The sequence below is a fragment of the Panthera leo genome, chromosome A1 (assembly GCF_018350215.1).
Source record: "Panthera leo isolate Ple1 chromosome A1, P.leo_Ple1_pat1.1, whole genome shotgun sequence".
Lineage (NCBI taxonomy): Eukaryota > Metazoa > Chordata > Mammalia > Carnivora > Felidae > Panthera > Panthera leo.
In genome coordinates this window covers 2,185,890-2,208,585 of record NC_056679.1, presented here as the reverse complement: position 1 = coordinate 2,208,585, position 22,696 = coordinate 2,185,890, and the positions used below count along the sequence as shown (strand labels likewise).

Genomic DNA, 22,696 nt, shown 5'->3' with positions numbered 1-22,696 from the left:
TTAGTTCTTCGTACCCAGTTGCTCACCAGGTTCCCTGGGATTAAAAAAAAAAAAAAAAAAAAAGAGGAGTGGCATGGCGGTACACTTCGAGGACGTACGGTTCCGATTTGAATAAGTTGCCCTTAAGATGGAAGGGAAGTGTTTGTGATCCAAACGTTGTTTGAGGGCTCCGACTGTGTCACCGTGATGGGTTGCTCGGCCTTAAATGTTCGTAGGCTTTGAGTGTGCGGCTGTTCTGGGGTTAGGCTAGACGGTTAGGCTAGCCTTCTGCTTTCCCGTATGTCTGCTGTTTATAGCAGTGCGTCGTGAAAACTCAGGGCCGAGTGGGAAGTGGTGTTTGTAAAAGCAGTCCCTGGGCATCCCAGAATGATCTAGTTCGTCCCCAGACTGAGGCCACAGCTATCCAGAGGGCTCTTGTGACATGCACTTAAGAAGAGCCACCTGAGCTAGACCGATCCCAACAGGATGAAATGAAAAGTAGTTACAGCACCCAGTCCTCTTGCAGGTGGCAAACCCGGGACGCGTCGGGTTGTGGCTCTGGGATCTGTGCGGCTCTCCACTTGGTTTGGACCGAGTTCTGCACGTGAAAGAATGCTTTGCTTCAGGAAGTTTCAGGGTCGGTTTTTAAATGAAAATAACCACCTTCCAAAAAATTGTACAGAAAACTACCCCTGCGACTAGGCCCAGAATAAATTAGCTGTCAGTAACAATAGCGTTCATCTGTTGAATGTGATTGGAAAATGATGTTTGAATCCGTTAAAATTGACTAGATTTAGGTATTTCTTGAAGCTGCTTCCCGAAAGTGATAGCGATCATAGGACTGATTCTCTTCCGCTTTTGATAATGCTTGGTCTTATTTCCTCTGAAGTGGGCGTTGATTCCAGACGTGGTACCAGTCTCATTTAATTCTGTCGGGAGATTATTCCCACGCCATTCTAATGCCACAGTGGCTTCGAAGTGCATCTTGTGAAGGAACACGGTTACGTTGTGTTTCAACGTAACCACACGTCTTAACCTGTAGGTGGGTTTTGTCCAGAATATCAAAAGGTGACATGAAACATAAGGAAAGGGAAATGAATATGAACTGGGAAGTGCTGGGTGCGAGTGTGGGTGGCGGGGACATTTTATTCTTTCCCTCCTTTAATCCTCAATATCTCATGGCATAGGTGTCTCTACAGATGTAGGAAATGAGACTGAGCACAGAGGTCGTCCTTTGGTCACACAGTGGTTGAGTGGCCGCTGTACTGTGACCCGCGCCTTTATAGTCTCCAGGTAACCTTGAGTGCGTCAGTGCAACTGTCATTGTTCCACGATTGGGGAAGGGGTTTCGGTGGGGATAAGTGGTTGCCCTTTCTGGAGATCGTAACTTGACGTAGGCTTTAGGCCCATCCTTTAGAGAGCATACCCCAGGATTTCATGAAGTTACACATTCTGCAACAAGTAAGGCCCAGTGCTTGACAAAATTTTAAAATATTCAGTAGCGAAAGGTCTTCCATAGGGCCTGCATTCAATGCTTCTAAGTTTGGGACGCCTGGGTGGCTCAGTCAGGTAAGTGTCCGACTTTGGCTCAGATCATGATCTCGTGGTCTGGTGGTTCGAGGCCCACGTCGGGCTCCATGCTGATAGCTCAGAGCCTGGAGCCTGCTTTCGGTTCTGTGTCTCCCTCTCTCTCTCTCTGCCCCTCTCCCACTCACACTCTGTCCCTCTCTCTCTCAAAATAATAAATAAATATTTTAAAAAGTTTTAATCCTTCTAAGTTATTGAGTTTAACTAGGGAGGATTTGGGAGGTCTGCAGTGTCACGGGACTGTCTGGTTGAGCATAAAAGCTCATTCACTTTCATAGTAAAACTATCTTTACTGCTTATATATATTTATGTTTTCATAGCAGGGACCCTGCCACTAGAATATATCGCTATATAACTTTGCTTTAAGTTGAGTGAAGTGTGAGTTTTACCTGAAGTGCTGTTTTAGCATTATTTGCAATAGCTAAACTGCAGAAGTAGCCCAAGTGTCCACCGGTTGGTGAACGGATAAAGAGGAAATGGTGTATATATACAAGGGAATGTTACTCGGCCATAAGAAAGAATGAAACCTTGCCATTTGCAACAACATGGATGGAGCTAGAGACTATTACACTAAATGAAATCAGTTAGAGAAAAATATCATGTGATTTCACTCTTAGGTGGAATTGAAGAAACAAAACAAATGAACAACAGGAAAAAAAAGGCAAACCAAAAAATGGGCTGTTAATTACAGAGCACATAGGGGAGGTAGGTGAGAGGATTGGTAAAGTCGGTGAAGGGAATTAAGAGTACACGTGACGAGCACGGAGTGCTGTATGCAATTGTTGAATCGGCCTGTTTGACACCTGAAACTGATACAACACTAGTATGTTAACTACATGAATTAAAATAAAAAAATAAAGTGCTGTTTTAATGATTTTTATAGAGTTTTCTTCGTTCCTGGTAATTTTTTTATCAAACCAGATGGGAAAGGATGATTGTGTCTTTACTGTGTTAATTCATTTAATACTCAGAAGTGAAATAATTTGTCCAGGGTCATACAACCAGTAAGTGGCGTCAAGTGGCTTGGAGCTAGAACCCGGGCTTTCAAACTTAGCTGCTATGCGGGGCGCCTGGACGGCTCAGGCGGCTAAGCGTCCGACTTCGGCTCAGGGCGTGATCTCGCGGTTCTTGAGTTCGAGCCCCGCGTCGGGCTCTGTGCTGACGGCTTGGAGCCTGGAGCCTGCTTCGGATTCTGTGTGTGTGTGTGTGTGTGTGTGTGTGTGTCTCTCTTTCTGCCCCTTACCCGCTCATGCTCTGTCTCTCTCTGTCTCTGAAAAAATGAATAAATACTAAAAAAAAAAAAAAATAAAATTACTATGCAAGAATAGTCTACTTGGTTATCAGGATCTATACACTGAAGGCAGATTTCAGTCTTATCTGTAATATATGTATAGAAGGTAATTTCCTCCTAAAAGGTAGCCGCAGAGGGTTCCTAAATATCTCAGACAATTAAAATGCCTGGCCCACAGGAAGACGGTTGACAAATAGGTTATGAGAGGCCCTCGTTCCATCTTAGCCTCTGTAAGTTTCTAATTTTGTAATTCCATACACACACGTATGAAATGTGTAATTCCTGTTACAAGACGGAATAATACTGAGGACAAAATTGAGTAAGAATTAATCTAAGGTGGCCATGTTACAAGGGTGATAAGCAGAGAAATAAGGATCAAGTAATTAGTCATATCGGTGCTTGGTGTTCAGCTGAACTCCTCTTTTGATTTTCTCCCAAGGCTGATGTTTAAACATGAATTTATGGGCGGATTGCCCCATTTTTACACTTTGGTCAAGATGGTTATTTCTGAGGAAAGTGCTAATTCAGGTTCCCAGGGTTTTATCGGGATGTCTCATTCAGGTCAGCTAGAGCTGTTGATTGTAGACGTGTACCTCTTATGTGGCGTGTAGAAGATCTTAGAGCCCAGAGAGGTTTTAGAGATGATCTAATCATTGCATTTATTTAGCTTATGAAGAAACTACTGCATGGAACAGCTGTGTGGTTTGCCCGAGGATGGATATGCCTCTTTTCTCGGAGAGAAGTATGTAGAGTAGAAGTGGAACCTCTGAGTCTATATATCTGACATTCCTGTGTCTCCTTCATAATTTCTTCAAATTTAGAATGAGGCAAGATAAATAGTTGAAATATCAACATTGAGCGTAGCTCTTGCCACAGTTGATTCCAGCGTTTTTTATTGATTTCAAAAGAACCAGCTTTTGATTTTTCTTGATTTTATTTTCTATTTCATGGATTTCTTGCCTGATATTTATTATTTCTTTTCTTTCTTTTACTTTGGGTTCCTTTGCTCTTTTCTCTAGTTTTTTTTTTCTTTTTTTTTTTTTTTTCTTTTTAGAGAGTGCGAGCAGGGGAAGGGCCGAGGGGACGGGGGAGAGAGAATCTTAAGCAGGCTCCGTGCCCAGCATGGAGTCCAAGGTGGGGCTCCATCCCATGACCCTGGGATCATGACCTGAACCAAACTCACGTTGGACACTCAACCGACTGAGTCACTCAGGTACGCCCACTCTTTTTCTAGTTTCTTAATATGGAAACTGGAGTCACTGATTTGAGTCCTTCCTTACGTGTTTAGTCTTGGAAATTTACTCCAGATACTGCTTAATTCACATCCCATCAATGTTGATATGTTATACTTTCATTTTCATTCAGTTAAAACAATTTTCTAATTTCACTTTTGATTTCAACTTTGACCCATGGGTCAGACTAGAACTATGCCAGTTTGCAGTTATTTGAAGATTTTTCCAGGTACCTTTTGGTACTGATTTTGAATCAGTTCCATGTGATTGGAAGACATACCTTGCATGACACGAGTCTTTATGTACCTGGGCTTGTTTTTTGGCCCAAACTGTGGTCTGTGGTAGAAGCATTTCATCTGCATTTGAGGAAAATGTATTCAGTGTTCAGTCGTGTGTTTTGCTGTTTGCCATTAGGTAGAGTTTTCTATTATGTCATAATGTGCTGTGGATGTCAAGGCAAGTTGGTTGACAGTGTTTTTCAGGTCTCCTATGTTCTTGCTGATTTGCTCTTTGTTCTAGCAATTAATTATTGAGAGAGGTATGACTATAATTACGCATTTGTCTCTCCTTGTGGTTCTGGCAGTTTTTGCTTCATGCATTTTTCAGCTCTGTAATTAGGTACATATAATGTTTGGGATTATTGTGTTCTCTTGGTGAATTGACCCTTTGTCATTATGAAATGACTTTCTTATCCCTGGTATTGTTTGCTTTCAAATCTCGTTTGGCAGATATTAACAGTACCACTAATCTTCCTTGTGATTAGTGTTAGCATTGCAGATCCTTCCCTGTCCTTTTAACTTGTTTGTGTCTTTATATTTAAAATGCATTTAAAATGCCTGGGTGGCTCAGTCGGTTCAGGGTCCCAACTCTTGATCTCAGGGATGTGAGTTTAAGCTCCACATTGGGCTTCATGTTGGGTGTGATGCCTATTTTAAAAAAAGAATTGAAATGCATTTCCTATAAGCAGCATGTAGTTGGGTTTTTTGTTTGTTTGTGTGTTTGTTTGTTTGTTTTAATTCAGTCCAGTCTGAAATGTCTGGCCTTTTTTCCCCTTTTTTGGGGATGCTTTATAGAGCTAAAATTGACATATAACATTATATTAGCTTCAAGTGTACCACATAATAATTTAAAATCTAAATATATTTGACATAATTAAATGATCACTGCAGTAAGTCTGGTTAACGTCCATCACCCACATATAGTTAAGTAATTTTTTTGCTTGTGTTGAGAACTTTAAATATAAACTCTCTGCAACTTTCAAATATACAATAATATTATCAACTATAGTCACCCTGCTGTACAATCTATTTTAATTGAGGTGTTTTAACCAGTAACATGTAGTGTGATTATGATGTAGTTAGGTTTAAGTCTTATCATTTGCCATTTTTTAAATCTGTCCTATCCTTTGTTCCCTTTTCCTTCTCCTTCTGCCTTCTTTTGAGATTATTTAAAAAATTTTTTTACTGTTTATTTTTTGAGAGTGTGCAAGTAGGGGAGGGGCAGAGAGAGGGGGACAGAGGGTTGGGAACTGGCTCCACGCTAACAGCAGGGAGCCCAACGTGGGGCTCAAACTCAGGAACCCTGAGGTCATGACCTGAGCCAAAGTCCACGCTCAACTGACTGAGCCACCCAGGCGCCCCTTGAGTTAATTTTTAAATGATTTTTGAGTTTCGGTTTTTTAAAATGATTCTATTTTCTCTCCTTTGTTGGCTTATCAGCTGTAACTGTTATTTTAGTGATTTGCGTTAGGGTTTACAGCATGCATTTTTAAAAATGTTTTTATGTATTTTTGACAGAGAGAGGGAGCGTGTGCGCAAGTAGGGGAAGGGGGAGGGGAGGGGTGGGTACAGAGGATCTGAAGCAGGCTCTGCACTGACAGCAGAGAGCCCGAGGCGGGGCTTGAACTCATGAGCCGTGAGACCAACACCTGAGCTGAAGTCAGATGCTCAACCAACTAAGCCACCTAGGCGCCCCTTAGAGAATCTAATTTCCATTTGACATTCAGTTAATGTGTGTTCAGTTGAATAGAATCATACAGTGAGGGTCTTCAAAGTCACTTGAATTGTGTTTGAATATGTTAGAACAAACATCCACAGTAACAATATTAATTAAATTGTAATTACCTGACATATATTTCCATAGTCTTCAGGGTTGAAGCCTAGATGAGAATGCTTATTGGTTCTGTATCTGTAGTCTTTGTTTTGGATAATGAAACAGTGATTCTTTGAAATTATGCTCATATTATTTAGGAAAAAATTCTGGCTCCCTATATCTCATCCCCAGTGGTTGACATAATTATAGGAAAATTTAAGACGTGATTTAGAATATTTTTAAAAACCTTCTTATTTTGTTATTTCCTTTTCCTATCTGTTCTCAGATCCTGGAGTGTAGTAATTTTCTATATAACTTGCCTTTTGAAAGCTATAGTGCCCTGCAAGCCTTATTTACATTCTATAATTATCCCAGCCTTCTTTCCTTTTTTTCTTTTTCTAAAGAACAGATTTTTTTTTTCTTTCCACTGCTAGTGAATTAATCTGTTCTTATGTTATTCTCTGTTGAGACCAGAAAGCAAACTGGTCAGAGAGCTCTATAAACAAGTATCAAAAAAAAAAAAAAAAAAAGCCAAAAAACAAAAACAGCTCAACCCAAATGAACAAAAAGAGCTTTTTTTTTTTAATGTTTATTTATTTTTGAGAAAGAGACAGAGCACGAGCAGTGGAGGGGCCAAGAGAGAGGGAGACACAGAGTATGAAGCAGGCTCTAGGCTCTGAGCTGTTAGCACAGAGCCCAATGCGGGGCTTGAACTCACAAACTGGGAGATCATGACCTGAGCCAAAGTCAGATGCTCAACCAACTGAGCCACCCAGGCGCCTCAGAAAGAGCTTTTATATATTCTTTTATATAAACTGATCCTTTGCGTCTTCACTGGTTTCTTAGAAGACAGGAGATATGAAGGAGAAGGTACTGGACAACTTAGAAACCAAGGCAGACTGTTTGGAAGAGGGTGATGCCCTAGTGATACAAATAAAACTTTCTTTCTCCCCTGGCCTCTTCTAGTTTGTGACACAGAAGATAGAGCATGTATCTTTCTTTGTCTCTCTTTGTCCTTGTCTCTCTCTCTCTCTCCCCTGAACCAGCTCTTCCTGTCCTAGCTCAGTAAATGAGTTTCATCCTTCTCGGTTCTTGGTTGACAAATCATCCCGTATCCAACTAATCAGCAAATCCTGGCATTGAATCTGCCTGCTGACCATCACTACTGCCACTGGATTCATTCAAGCCACCATAAAATCTCTGTCTTGTGAAGCAGATTGAAAAACAGGATTCCAGCAGTTTGCACCTCCTTTCGTCAGGATACGGAGTCTTTGCCTGCCCCGTGAGTCTGGGCTTGGCGTTGTACTGGCTTTGATCAATAGAATGTGATAGAAGTGACGTGTGAGATTTGGACCTGAGGCATCAAGACGGCATGCTTCCCCTGTCTCTGCTCTTTGAAACCGGTTGCCTTAAGGGAGGTCAGACTCTCTGGAGAGAGAGGCCCAGCCAAGATGAGCTAAGTGCCAGAGGCCTTGATGTGTGAATGAGACCATCTTAGACTCTCCTGCCCCAGCGGAGCTGCCAGTTGACTGTAACGAGCAGGAGAACAGTCCAGCTGATCACGGCCTGAACTGCTAACCCCCATGATTCCTGGAAATAATACATGGTGGTTTTTTGAAGCCATTGAGTTACTGGTGGTTTGTTACATCATTGTAGTACTCGACATTTTTGGCGCTCTCTCCTCACCCCGTACCCCGTCCGTTCTCCACACAGCAGCCGGAATAAGTCCTTGAAAATCAATACCACATTTGTCACTCCTCTTCTGAAAACCCCGGCTGGCTTCCTGTCTTGTTCAGTGGACTACCTGAGGTCCCTACCATGGCCTCCTCCCCTCACGACTTCTCCGACATAATTTCCTCTCCATTCCTCCTTTGTTTCTACAGCTGCTACACACTGGCCTCCTGGCCATACTAATACTCGTTGGATGATCTTCATAAATTATTTAACCTGCCTGTGCTTGTTACCATGCTATAAAATGGATTAATGCCGGTCTTGCAAAATAATGTAAAGTTTTTAGCAGAGCAGGCTTTCAGATATTACTGGAGGTGGGGCAAAGATTTAAGTAGCCACTAGCATATTTTTTCTTCTTTTCCTTTTTTGGGCAGTTTTCTTTGTTTCTTTATTTTTAGTTTTTTACAATGTTTATTTATTTATTTTGAGAGAGAGGGAGAGAGAGCACCAGCAGGGGTGGGGGGCAGAAAGAGGGAGAGGGAAGATCTCAGGCAGTCTCCATGCGGCCAGCGCAGAGCCTGACATCGGGCTCAGTCACACAAACCGGGAGGTCATGACCTGAGCCAAAACCAAGAGTCTGACGCTTAACCAGGTGGCCACCCAGGCGCCCCGTGTTTCTCTATTTTTAATTCTTAGAGTTTTTATCCCTTCCTCCCTCTGACTTCAGTGAATGAAAGAGCACTTTCTTACAGTCTTTTTTAATTCTTAATTGACTGTGTCTGAAGATCATATTACAGAAGCGTGTGCCTATCTGGCATGAGCGGGTGGGGGGGGGGGACGGGGAGCATGCTGAGAGAGGGGGTCCTCCACGTCACATGGGACTTTAAGAAGATTGATACCTGGCACTGTTCTTGCAGGTGTATGAGCTACACAGATTTAGGTGTTGCTGAGATACGCAGCACGTCGTCCTTAGGGGATGGGCCTCCACTGAGCTCAAGTAGTAGGTCCCAAGTAATGGTGATGATGCTTTGATGGAAAACAGGTTTCTCTAAAGTTGAGATCCACACGCCTTGATGATAAAAGATCGTTTAAAATTATTTTTAGAACATTCCTGTTCTCTGTGTCCTCTCACTTCTTCCAATGCTTCGTTATGCTTACTAACGTGAACGTAGGCCCACCCAGTTGGAATCATAGGAGGAGGCATTTTTATTAGCGTACTAATTGGACGACATATAAACCTAAGTATGAACTTATTAAATGTGAAGTCTTCAGGGAAGCTTTTTAAACTAATTGCATGAAAAGGATATCAGCACCTGAAGGAATTAATAACACGGAAATGTTATTTTTGCACGTGGATCGCATATATCACTGGTGTGAATTTACACTGAGTTTTTCTTGTTCCTGGTACTGTATGATTCTTATTTTTCTGTGGATAAGTGGTATACTTTTTACAAGTATTAAAAAAGGAGAAGTGAGGGGTCATGGCTATGAGAAATACCATGTACACACATGCAGTAGCTTCCTAACAGCCCCCCCCCTCAAATGTCAGCAGGAATCATTAAAAATCCGAGGCAAGATGATGACTTCTGTGTTCAGCAGCCTCCAGTGGCTTTCCTCTTTGCTCCTCACGAAATCCAGCGTTCTTTGTGTAGTCCGTCAGGCCCTAAGTGTTCTGGTCTGCCACTGATTTTGACTCCTCTCTTCTCTGCCCACTTTGCTTCAGCCAAACACGCCTCCTTGCTTTTTACCTATCGGACCACGCACGTCCCACCTGAGGACCTTTGTACTTCCTTCTCTTTCTGCTTGGGATGCTTTCCTCCCAGATTCCGAAGGGCTGCTTCTCTCCATCTAGGTTTCTCTCGAAAGGCTCAACTGTCAGAGAGGCTTTGCTGACTGCGCCATGGAACATAAGTACTTCCTCTTTCACTTTCTTACGCCGCGTTGTTTTTCTTCATGGCACTTACTGCTGCTTAATGTAGTTATTTGTGTTTCTCTCCTGAGTAATATGTTCACTGCTTTATTTCCAGAACCTAAAAACAGGTCCTGCTTAATATGTACTCAGATATTTGTTGACTGAGTGAATTGATTACATAGCACCAATTTCCATGCTAGTAGAAGAGGGAGAATTGAATGTATTCACATAGGAGATAGCTCACAATCTTGAATACAGATATGCCCCCGACCTTAAGAATATCTCCGTGTTGATTTCGTCATTTAACAAACATTAAGTGCGTATAGTGTTCTCCGTACCGTATTTGGCACTGGGAATACAAAGATGTATAAATGTGCACGGTCAAATGCACTTGTACTTCATATAGTAGTTCTTTAATATCACAGTGCTCATTTGCATATTACAAGTTTCCGTTTTAAATGCCAGTGTAATTAACAGTGTTGTATTAGTTTCAGGGGTACAGTGTAGTGATTGAGCAGTCCCGTAGACTTCGCATCTCTTGTCAGCATAAGCGTCCTCTTAATCCCCTTCCCCTGTTTCATCCACCACCCACCTCCCCTCTGGTAACCATCAGTTTGTGCTCTGTAGTTGAGAGTCGGTTATGTTTGGTTTGCCTTTGTTCATTCGTTTTGCCTTCTAAATTCCACAGAGGAGTGAAACCGTGCGCTATTCGTCTTTCTCTGACCGGCTTATTTCACATAGCATTGCACCCTCTGGATCCATCCATGTAGTTGCAAATGGCAAGGTTTCCTTCTTTATGGCTCAGTAACATTCCATTGTGAATATACAGCACAGCTTCTTTTTTTTTTTTTAATTTTTTTTTTTAACGTTTATTTATTTTTGAGACAGAGAGAGACAGAGCATGAACGGGGAGGGGCAGAGAGAGAGGGAGACACAGAATCGGAAACAGGCTCCAGGCTCCGAGCCATCAGCCCAGAGCCTGACACGGGGCTCGAACTCACGGACCGCGAGATTGTGACCTGAGCTGAAGTCGGATGCTCAACCGACTGAGCCACCCAGGCGCCCCTATAGCACAGCTTCCTTATGCATTTATCTGTCGGCACTTGGGTTGCTGCCATAGGTGGTTATTGTAAATAATGCTGCAGTAAACATAGGGGTGCGTATATCCCTTCAAGTTAGCGTTTTCATATTCTTTGAGTAAATACCCAGTTGTGCAGTTCCTGGATCATAGAGTCGCTCTATTTTTCATGTTTTCAAGAACCTCCGTCTTCCACAGTGGCTGTACCAGTTTGCATTTCTACCATCAGTGCACAAGGGTTCCTTTTTCTCTACTTCCTCACCAACGCTTGTTTCTTAAGTTTTTGGGTTTAGCCATTCTGACAGGAGTGAGATGATCTCTCGTTGTGGTTTTGATTTGCATTTCCTTGATCATTAGTGATGTTGAGTACATCTTCCTGTGTCTGTTAGACAAATGTGTGTCTTCTTGGACAAATGTCTATTCATGTCTTCTCCCATTTTTAATTGCATTATTTGTTTTTTTGGTGTTGAGTTGTAGAAGTTCTTCATCTAGTTTGGATATTAACCCTTTATTGTATAGGTCATTGGCAAACATCTCCCATTTGGTAGGTTTTTTAGGTTGTTGATTGTTACCTTTGCTGTGCAGAAGCTTTATATTTTGATGTAATCCCAATAGTTTATTTTTGCTTTTGTTTCCCTTGCCTCAGGAGACACATCTAAGAAGTTGCTGTGGCCGATGTCAAAGGTTACTGTCTTTGCTCTTTTATGGTTTCAGGTCTCATATGTAGGTCTTTGATCCATTTTGAATTTATTTTTTGTGTGTAAGAAAGTCATCCAGTTTCATTATTTTGCATGTGGCTGTCCAGTTTTCTCAGTGCCATTTATGAAGAGATTGTCTTTTTCTGATTGGATATTCTTTCTTACTTTGTTAAAGATTATTTGACCATATAATTAGCAATTTCCTTCTGGGCTCTGTATTCTTTTCCATTGATCTATGTGTCTGTTTTTCTGCCAGCACTGTGCTGTCTTGATCACTACGGCTTTGTAATATAACTTGAAGTCTGGAATTGTGATAACTCCAGTTTTGTTTCTTATTTTTTCAAGATTTTTTTTGGCTATTTGGGGTCTTTTGTGATCCCATACAAGTTATGGAATTGTTTGTCCTAGTTCTTTGAAAAATGCTGTTGGTATTTTGATAAGGAATGCATTAAATGTGTAGATTGCTTTGGGTAATAATAGATATTTTTTAACAATATGTGTTCTTCCAGTCTACGAGTATGGAATGTCTATTTTTTTGTGTCGTCTTCAATTTCTTTCCTCAGTGTTTTATAGTTTTCAGAGTACAGGTCTTTCACCTCTTTTGTTAAGTTTATTCCTAGATATTTTATGCATATTACAAGTTTTAAGAAGCCCTGCCATAACCAAGTCAGTAACTGTTTCACCCAGTATTTTTCTAAACTTTTGCCGTAGAATTCTTTTTTCATGAAATACCTATTTAAATTCTTTTAGACTTGTTGATCTTTGGGGACAAAGCTACCAATAGTGGTGAAGGGGGTGGAGGGTGGGGAGCACATCACTACTGAAAGGACTGTGCCTCTGGAAAAAGTGGTATTACCGTCCATCCGGGAGGTAGTAGCTAATTTCTTCTACTTACCTTTTGTTATTAAATTCATCATTTAGGAAGAAAAGGCATTATTGCTGTAGATGATGAAGAATTACTTGAAAAATGCCAACATCTATTTCTAATTTTATGTATTTTTTAAGGTTTATTTATTTATTTTGAGAGAGTGAGAGAGAGAATGAGTGCTAACAGAGGAGGGGCAGAGAGAGAGGGAGAGAGAGAATCCGAAGCAGGCTCTGCACTGTCAGCACAGAGCCCAATGTGGGTCTTGAACTCACAACTGTAGGAACATGACCTGAGCTGAAATCAAGAGTCGGATGCTTAACTGACTGAGCCATTAAGATGCCCCTATTTCTCATTTTAAAAAAGACTTGATAAAATAGTAATAAATGACTTTTGGACAAAATTACACACATACAAAATACTTGATCACGTTCTGCTAAAACCAGGAACAAGTAAGATGCTTTGTTACCATGGCCATTGCTGTGTGCCATTGTACTGTATTGACAAAATCAACTGCTATATTCAATCAAGAGAAAATAATTAGAAGCCTAAGACATTGGAAAGGAATAGAAAAACCTACTTCTCTGTGTAGATGATGTGATAGTATATGTTGAAAAGCCAAGAGGATCAATAACAGCAGAACGCTGAAACCAAAAGAACTGGGTAAAATTAGCAAACAAAAACCCAATACTTTCTGTATATACATAATAATTTGTTTGAAAACATAGTGGAAGAAAAGTCTCCTTTTCCACTAACATCAAAAAGATAAAATACTTAAGAATAAAATTAAGAAATATGCCAAATCTGTAAGGGGTAAACATTCTTGAAAAACACAAAAGTAGACTTAAATAAGTGGAAAGACATTTCATATTTCATGTTCATGAATAGAATAACTCAACATTACAGAGATTTCTGATCTCCTCAAGTCAATATATAAATGAATTCCATTCTCAACAAAGTTGTCTTTTTTCTGGCACTAGATAAGTCGATCCTAAAAGTCATTGGGAAAAACAAACAGGAAAGAACCAGGAAACCTCTGAAAAAGAGTCATAAAGAGGGCAAGCCCCACCAGATTTTAAACTACAAAACCTCTATAATTAAATCTGTGGGGGGAGCCTGGGTGGCTCAGTCAGTTGAGTGTCTGACTCTTGATTTCGGGTCAGGTCATGATCTCATGGTTAATGGGATCAAGCCCCACATCGGGCTCTGGGCTGACAACATGAAGCTTGCTTGGGATTCTCTCTCTTTCTCTCTCTCTGCCCTTCCCTTGCTCATGCACCGTGCGCGCGCTGTCTCTCTTAAATTAAAAAAACCTGTTGGGGTAAGGGGGTATTTGAGAACTCACTCTACTGTCCCTTCAGTTTTGCTCTGAACCTAAAGCTGCTCTAGAAAATAAAGCCTTAAACAATTGTATGGTATGGTGCGTGGATAGAAGTATTGGCCAACGGAGCCGACTAGAATGTCCACAAATAGTAATTATAGAAATGTAGGACATGATGAAAGTAGCATCTCAAGTCACAGAGGAACCGATGGGACGACTGGGTGGATATTTGGTGAGAGATAAAATCCAGTCCGTACCTCACATGATGCTCCAAGAATAAACTACAAATTGATAAAATCTTATTTTTGCTTTGCTTCTATTTCAGCATTTTAATTTTATTATTTTTTTAATGTTTATTTATTTATTTTGAGAGACAGCAAGAGCTGAGGAGGGGCAGAGAGAGGGAGGGAGGGAGGGAGGGAGAGAGAGAGAGAGACAGAGAGAGAGAGAGAGAGAGAGAGAGAGAGAGAGAGAGAGAGAATCCCAAGCAGGCTGCACACTGCCAGCACAGAGCCCGATGGAGGGCTTGATCTCACAAACCGTGAGATCAGGACCTGAGCCAAGATCAAGAGTTGGATGCCTAACCGCCTGAGCCAGCCCCCCGGGCGTCCCTAAACTTTTAATTTCAAAGTAATTTCAGACTTGGGAAAAATAGTCCGAAGGATTTTCATATATCCTTCACCCTGATTCCCTGAATGTTATTATTTGCTGCACGTTCTTTGTCATTGTCTCTGAAAGAGTTTGAGAGTAAGTTGCAGATATAATGTCCCTTCACCGATACTTCAGTGATATTTTCTAAGAACAAGTTTGTTCAAACTTCTGTAACAGCACCGCAGACCAGGTGGCTTATAAACAACAGAAATTTATTTCTCAGAAGGCTGGGAAGTGCAGCATCAGGCACCACAGATTTGTTGTCTGGTGCGGGCCCGCTTACTGGTTCATAGATGGCCATCTTTTCGCTATATCATCACGTGGCAGAAGGGACAAAGGATTTCTCTGAGATCTCCTATAAGGGCACTAATCCCATTCTCGAAGGCTTCACCTTTATGACCTAGTCACCTCCCAAGGGCCCCATCTTCAAAAAATCTATGAATTGGGCGGGGGGGGGGGGCACAAACTTCCATCCGCAGCAAAGAACATTTTCTTACGTAGTATCAGCATACGGTTCACAGAATCAGGAAATTAGCGTTGATAAAACACTACCCCAGTCTGTAAGCCTTATTCAGATTTCACCAGGTGCCCCACTCATCCCTTCTGCTCCACAGTCCCGCCTAGGATCACGCACTGCGGGTAGTCCCCCGTCTCTTAGTGTCTTTTCATCTGGAAGAGTTGCTCAGTATTGCTTTCCCTCTCGTGACCATAACAGTTTTTTTTTCAACGTTTTTTATTTATTTTTGGGACAGAGAGAGACAGAGCATGAACGGGGGAGGGGCAGAGAGAGAGGGAGACACAGAATCGGAAACAGGCTCCAGGCTCCGAGCCATCAGCCCAGAGCCTGACGCGGGGCTCGAACTCACGGACCGCGAGATCGTGACCTGGCTGAAGTCGGACGCTTAACCGACTGCGCCACCCAGGCGCCCCAAGACCATAACAGTTTTGACGAGGACAGGCTTCCTCTGCGGAATGCCCCTTAAATCAGGTGGTGCTTCGTCACGATTAGATTCAAAGCGCGTGTTTTTAGCAGGAGTACCCCAGAGTGACGCTCTGCCATGGATTGTACCATGTGTCGGATGTTAACTTCAGTTAGCACTTCAGGCGCTTCAGGCCAAGTTTCTCCATCCCGTAAAGGTACAGTGTCTCTTTGTAATTAAGAAGTAGACTCAGACGTACCACACAGATCCTTCGAGGAGGCGCTTGCCGCTCAGTTGTGTCAGCTTCTGGCTGTCAGCTCTGTCAATGTGACTAACTGCACACACGGTCACACCTTCCTGTGCCAGCCTGCGTCCATCCCGGGTCTGAGTGAGAAGGGGCCCGCCTGCTCTAGAGCTCTCTGTAGTCGGCCAAGGTTTTGATCAGCCTGTGCCACGGTTGGATTTCTCCTTAGTACATGGCTTGTGGCCCGCACGGTGTCTCGGCATCTGACCCCAGATGGGTGTCTTTGTGGGCAAATACCTTGCGACTCTGTAATCTGCTCCTCATATTGTCCCAGATCTGGCCCGTAGGAGCCCCTTCAACTTTTCCATGTTCTTTCAACATGTCGCCATCATTTATCCTTTCCTGACTTTCTGGCAACACAAGATTTTTCAGGCTTATCTGATACTTTTCCCCTTTCAAAATGGGCCACATTTGAATGTAAAAAATGAAAACACTCAAGTACTGGAAAGAAACATGGGTGGATGGCCTTATAACCGGGGAGTGAGGAAAGCCCAATAGAAAAAAAAAAAGTGCATAAGTGACAGAAACAGTTCCGGGGAAAGGATGGAAGGAAGGGACTGGCTCATAAACATATGAAAAGATGCTTATTCTCATGTAGAAGAAAATGCAAAGTAAAATCACCCTGTGATACAAAACGTTTAGAAACACTGTATTGGGTCGATGGTGGAAAAACAGGCAGTCTCCAGCATCGCTGGGAGGGGTATAAAGTGGAACAACCCTTCTAACAGGGATTTGGGGAAACCAGGCAGATTTACTTTTGGTCCGGTAATTTCATTATCAGTAATCGACACTGAGAATAAACTTCCACAAATAAACAACACATGCATAAGTTTATTCATTGCCACATTGTTTGTAACAGTAGAGGTTGGAGACTGCCCAAATGTCTATCAACAGAGCCCTGATTGTAGAACTGAACACCCACACAATGGAATACTGTGCAGTGCTTTAAAACACAGACAATGATTGTCTCTATGTACTAATGTGCAGTGATTTCTAGGGTGTGTTAAATGAGAAAAGCAAGATGCAGAATAAATATGTAAAGGAAGAAATTAGAAATACATTTTTATTTGTTTATTTTGCTAAAAGAAGTATGATAAAGGAGGCTAATAAAAATGACTACCTGGAGTGAGAGGGTAAGGAAGGAGAGCTAGGTCTTTCTGAGTACCTTTTTGTGTAGTTTTGGCTTTTAAGCCATTTATATTTTTTGCATATTCAAAAAATAAAATTAAACAAAGAGGAGGCAAGAGCAAACTGTAAAGTTTGGGACCATGACACAAATAACTTAATTTTACGTAAAATTGATACTATACACAGGAAAGAATCGTTTCAAGTGGCTTTTGGATATTGTACTCCTTCGTGGGATATAGTTTAAAGCCAAAACGAAGCAGAATTTTAAAACTACAAAGAAACCGTAAACTAGTATGCAGTTTTTAAACTATTTTGTTTATATTTTAGGATGAGCTGAGTAAGTAAATTAATTAGGAACTAAGATTTTCACTGTACATAAATGCAAAGAGATACAAATATAATGCCAAGAAAATTAAGGAAAAACTTCATAATGTTCTATTTGAATTGGAAATATCAATGTGAATATAAATATGGATTTGTAACACTATTTCGGTCATCCCAAAGGGCCTAAAAGCAATGAAACTCCAGTAGCTATGAGCACCCCTAGTATTCAACACTTGGTTTCCAAATACTACTAAAAGGAACCAATGCAGGCACCGTGGCTGGCTGGGTCCGTAATGCATGCCACTCTTGATTTGGTGGGGGGGTATGGGTAGGAGTCGTGAGTTCAAGACCCACATTAGGGTTTGAGCCTACTTAAAAAAAAAAAAAAAAAAAAAAAAAAAGAACCAGTGCCCCTTGGAGAAATGGCTAATTTCAGGTCTGCAGGAGGGAAGATGTAAAGTGAGCCCTGGGACATCTTGTGCTAGACCGCAAAGACGTGCTCAGAGACTAATGGGGCCCATTCAGGAGGTTGCAGGGGTCCCTCGGAAGAGCATTGGCCAAAGACGAGACAGTTTGAGCCTAAAAAAGAATGAGGGTAGCCGATAATGGCATATTAAATAAAAATCCATAAGTTTCCTCGTTGATATTCAAAAAGAGAAAATTTGAATTTATTTGCTAACAGTGGAGTTGAATGTTATATCAACATTCTGTTCTGAAAGTGGGTAAAGGGCAATAATTAAGTTTTTGTGCTGCCTTTTTCGGAAGCTCTAGTTAATCACTAGTTGAAAGCACTTTATAGAAGAATGCCTGCTTAAAAGTGTAGAAATAAATAAAAGAGGGTTTTTAATGGTAATTTTCAAATTCTACAAAATAATTGATTCATCAGCGGATATTAACACCATTCGGTGGAACGTGTTGGGTGAAGAAGATATTCACATATTGTTAACTTTTACCCCACAAAAGACTTCATGATTGTTAAGTGAAAAATGTGCCTTCACAAAGGAGAGACTTGGTGGTTGCTACCTTGTGAAGTGTTCCAAGCGTGGCAGAGTAACAAACTTCAATAATATGCCTCCTGATCCCAGAATATTCAGATCTGAATATTCTTGTCCATTCTCTCCCTCCCACCCCCAAATTACATTGAAACCTTTACACTTGGAGAGGAATAATAGGAAGAGGAGTTTGGGGTAGGGGATAGAGTATGAAGTTGAGGACACCAAAAAGAAACAGACAAATCCGGTACATTTCATAAGGCGTCTGGCCTATTCTTTTCATTACTTATTTATTTTCAGAGAGGAAGAGGGAGAGCGCCCATGGGAGAGCAGCGGAGAGGGGCGGGGGAAGAGAGAAAATCTTTTTTTTTTTTTTAATTTTTTTAAACGTTTATTTATTTTTGAGACAGAGAGAGACAGAGCATGAGCAGGGGAGGGGCAGAGAGAGAGGGAGACACAGAATCTGAAACAGGCTCCAGGCTCTGAGCTGTCAGCACAGAGCCCGATGTGGGGCTCAAACTCATGGACCGCGAGATCGTGACCTGAGCCGAAGTCGGACGCTTAACCGACCGAGCCACCCAGGCGCCCCAAGAGAAAGAATCTTAAGCAGGCTCTGTGCTAAGCTTGGGGCTCAGTCCTATGACCCTGGGATCATGACCTGAGCTGAAATCAGGAGTCGGATGCTCAACCATCCCAGGCACCTCTGGTCTGTTCTTTTCAAAAAGTCACTGTCATGAGATTCTGGGAAGGTGATGGTGCATTATTTTTGAGTCTCCCCAGAGCACAAAAACATTCAACAAATTGAATAATATCTATGACAAAACCAGTTTGCTAGAGAATGGGAATGAGTTTTAGACAACCAGAGTGCAGAGATATCAACTTAAACTCTGATATGAACATTAAATACGTCTGTTCTTAGAGACCTAAGACCTATAAGTAAAGGTAATAAGGAAAAGGGACTATAGTTTGTAATTGGGTATATGCTACAACATGTAGATATAGTAGAGCTATTAAAAAATGGACAGCAGCGTGAAAAAATTATTTAAATGAGTAATCATATTTTCAGTAGTCATATTGGTCTCATTATCGAAGTTGTTGGGTGGGCAATATGGGATAAAGAAAATGAGTAATAAGGGACGCCTGGGTGGCTCAGTCAGTTGAGCATCCAATTTCAGCTCAGGTCATGATACCGTGGTTGGAGAGTTCGAGCCCTGCATTGGACCCGCTGCTGTCAGCACAGAGCCCGCATCAGATCCTCTGTCTTCCTCTCTCTCTGCCCCTCCTCTGCTTGCGCTCGCTCGCTCTCTCTCTCTCTCTCTCTCTCTCTCAAAAATAAGCATTTAAAAAAATTAAATGAGTAATATATGATATTCTAATTCTTCATCCTGTTTTTGAGAACCAGGGTTCTCAGTTCTTAAAAAAAAAAAAAAGTACAATTACAAGATAAATGATAAAAACTTTGTAGACTTGAATTTGAATTTGAATTATTAGTATGAACTCATGAGATGTTTTACTTTAAAAAAAAGCATGTATATGCATATACATAGATAGTAGGGAGAGGAAAACTGTTAATAGACATCATATATGTAGAAAATCCCAAGGAATATACAAAAATGCTATTAAAAACTAATAAGTGAATTTAGCAAGTTCATAGAATATGATGCAAGATCACAAAAATACTACTAAAAACTAATAAGTGAATTTAGCAAGTTCATAGGATATGATGCAAGATCACTAAACAAAACTCAGCTATATTTCTAACTAATAAGAATTAGAAATTGAAATTTTTTAAAAGCACTATTTATAATCACATCGAAAACATTAAACACTTTAGGGATAAATGTAACAAAATACATACAAGATTTTGTGTATTGATGAGATAAAATCTAAAATGAAGAGATGCACTGTGTCTGTGGAACGGAAGACTGATTATTACAAAGATGTCCGTTCTTTCCAAATTGATCTATGGAGTCAACACAAAGCCAACCAAAATCCCAGCAGGCATTTTTTTTTTTTTTTAAGAAATCAGTAAGATAAGTTTAGAATTTATATGGAAATGCAAAGGACCTAAAATAGCCAAAACACCTTTCAAAAAGAAGTTGGAGGACTCACACTGTCTGATTTCAAGATTTACTAAGAGCTACATATAATCAAGAGAGTGTGGTATTGGGGTAAGATTGGTCACATATACATCAATAGGCAGAATAAGAGTTCAGAAACAGACCCTTACACATTATTTACTTTTTAAAAAATGTTTATTTTTGAGAGAGAGAAAGCATGGGGGAGGGGCAGAGAGAGGAGACAGAGGATCTGAAGCAGTTTCTGCACTAACAGCAGAGAATCTGAGCCATGAGATCATAACGTGAACCAAAGTCGGATGCTTGACCAACTGAGCCACGTAGATAACCCCCATTAATTTAATTTTTAATTAGTTTTTTTATCAAAAGTTTCAAGGCAATTCAACAGGGAAAGGATAGTTTCAGCTAAAAAGATTGGAACTGTTGGCCATCTAAATGCAATAAAATTTATTTCAACCCTGTTTATACCATCCTTTTTATACCATAATTTTTAAAATCAGCTTTTAAAATAGATTACAGACCTAAATGTAAAACCTATATAACCTCAAGAAAGAAATATATGAGCAAGTCTTTGTGTCCTCTGGTTGGTAAAGATTTGCTAAGTAGGGCCCAAAGCATGAACCATATAAGAAAAAAAATGATAAATTAGGCTTCATCAAAATAAAATATTTCTGCTCTTTAAAACTCATTGTTTTACTGTTTTTCTTTAAAAAATAAATAAAACTGTTAAATAAGTGAAAAGATAAAATATGGATTAGATGGAAATATTTGCACAATATATTGGTTAAATAAGGACTATATCTAGGATATATAAGGAGCCTACAGTTCAATAATAAAGGAAATAATGATTAAAATGTGGCCAACAATCTCAACACACAACTTCACAAAGAAGTGTAGGACTGGCCAATAAGCATGTAAAAAGATATTCAGCATCATTAGTCTTTAGGGAAACACGAAATCACAATGAGGTATCACTATGTATTTTTTAGAATAGCTGCGAGTTTAAAGATGGACAGTTCCAAGTGTTGATGAGGGTGTGAAGCAACTTGTAACGTACATTTTTGGTGGGGAATGTAAAACAATACAGCCACTTTTGAAAGCGGTGTGGCTGTTTCTGATAAAGTTAAACAGAGCTCCAGCAATCTCGTATCTAATATTTACCCAAGTAATGAAGATATCTGTCCACCCAAAGGTTTGTATGTGAGTATTCATAGTAGCCAAAAACCAAAAGCAAATGTCTTATCAGCTGGTAAATGGATAAATAAGTTGTGGGACCTCCATACAATAGAATACTACTCTGCAGTAAAAAGAAACAAATTGGAATTTCCAGTTCTGGGACAAGTGAATACACACTGTTCTTCCTGCTAAGTACAACTAAAACCCCTGGATATTGTACGGGGGGCGCCTGGGGGGCTCAGTTGGTTGAGCGTCCGACTTCAGCTCAGGTCATGATCTCACAGTCTATGAGTTCAAGCCCCGCGTCGGGCTCTGTGCTGACAGCTCGGAGCCTGGAGCCTGCTTCAGAATCTGTGACTCCCTCTCTCTCTGTCCCTCCCCTGCTCACGGTCTGTCTCTATCTCTCTCTCTCTCAAATAAATAAACATTAAAAATAATAACAATAAAAAAACCCTGGAACATAAACAAACATAAGATTCTGAAGTGTGGAGAGAGAAAGGCAGATCAGCTGAGGACCTTGGTGCCTGAGGAATGATAGTGAGGCAAACTCCCTGCTTCATGTGTCCCATCCTGCATGCTAGAGAAGCTGGCAGCCTGGAAGCACCAGTGGGCACAGACAGAAAAACCCCAAGGAAGCTGGTTTTCTTTAGCCAAACCAGGAGAAGGGCAACCTAGGAAGACAAAACTAGACAGTGACTGCCCTGCTCCAGCCAAAAACCACGGAAAAACTACACTCTGTCGCCACTTTCTCCAGCAGAGGCTGAGTGTGGGCTTAGGCTTCCCCCGGGCCCAGCTTTCGCAAGGAAACCCTCTTGTATCTCCTCCCCCACTTTCCTACTGGGCCGTGACAGAGCAGGTGAAGGCCTGGGCAGTTGGTAGATGTCCATTCCCACGGGGCAGGAATGAAGCATCCGTCCCCATGGCATCAGTGGAGGCTTGTGGGGAGCCCTCGTGTAGATCTTGCCCAGTTCTTACGTCCACCCAGAGGAATGTTATCTTTTTAGGTGGCTTTATAAATAAAACTTTCATTCACTTCTAATTTCTACAGAGTGATTGCATGCATGTTGGGAAAGCTCTGATTTCTGTATACCACCACCACCTCTCTTTATGGTAGTTTCTCCGTTGGTTTTCTGTGGCTATGAAGGCTTGTAGTCTTACAATATACAACTAGTGATACATTTGCTTCTTTTCCATTTGTATACCACTAATTTATTTCTCATCATTGTGTGGCCTGCCTAGTGCTTCCTGATCATTTCACGTCGTGACAGTATTGAAAATTTTATTTTTAATGTATGTTAGCATAAATGGGGAATGCTCTGTGAGGCCAGGGGGGACCAGCCCAGGATCTAACTACTCCACTCTTCTACCTGACTGTTCTGAGCTGGGTTGAGAAGAAGC

The 22,696-nt window shown here is 41.1% G+C and overlaps 1 protein-coding gene and 1 long non-coding RNA gene across 4 annotated transcripts in view; both read left to right on the top strand.

The window, feature by feature from the left end:
* ZDHHC20 (zinc finger DHHC-type palmitoyltransferase 20) overlaps nucleotides 1-22,696 on the top strand; it is a 71,310-nt gene that overhangs the window by 1,050 nt on the left and 47,564 nt on the right. The window lies entirely within an intron of this gene.
* Nucleotides 4,027-7,799, top strand: LOC122214458. The gene is made up of 2 exons (XR_006199896.1): nucleotides 4,027-4,627; nucleotides 7,227-7,799. It is a non-coding gene; the product is annotated as an uncharacterized LOC122214458 (long non-coding RNA).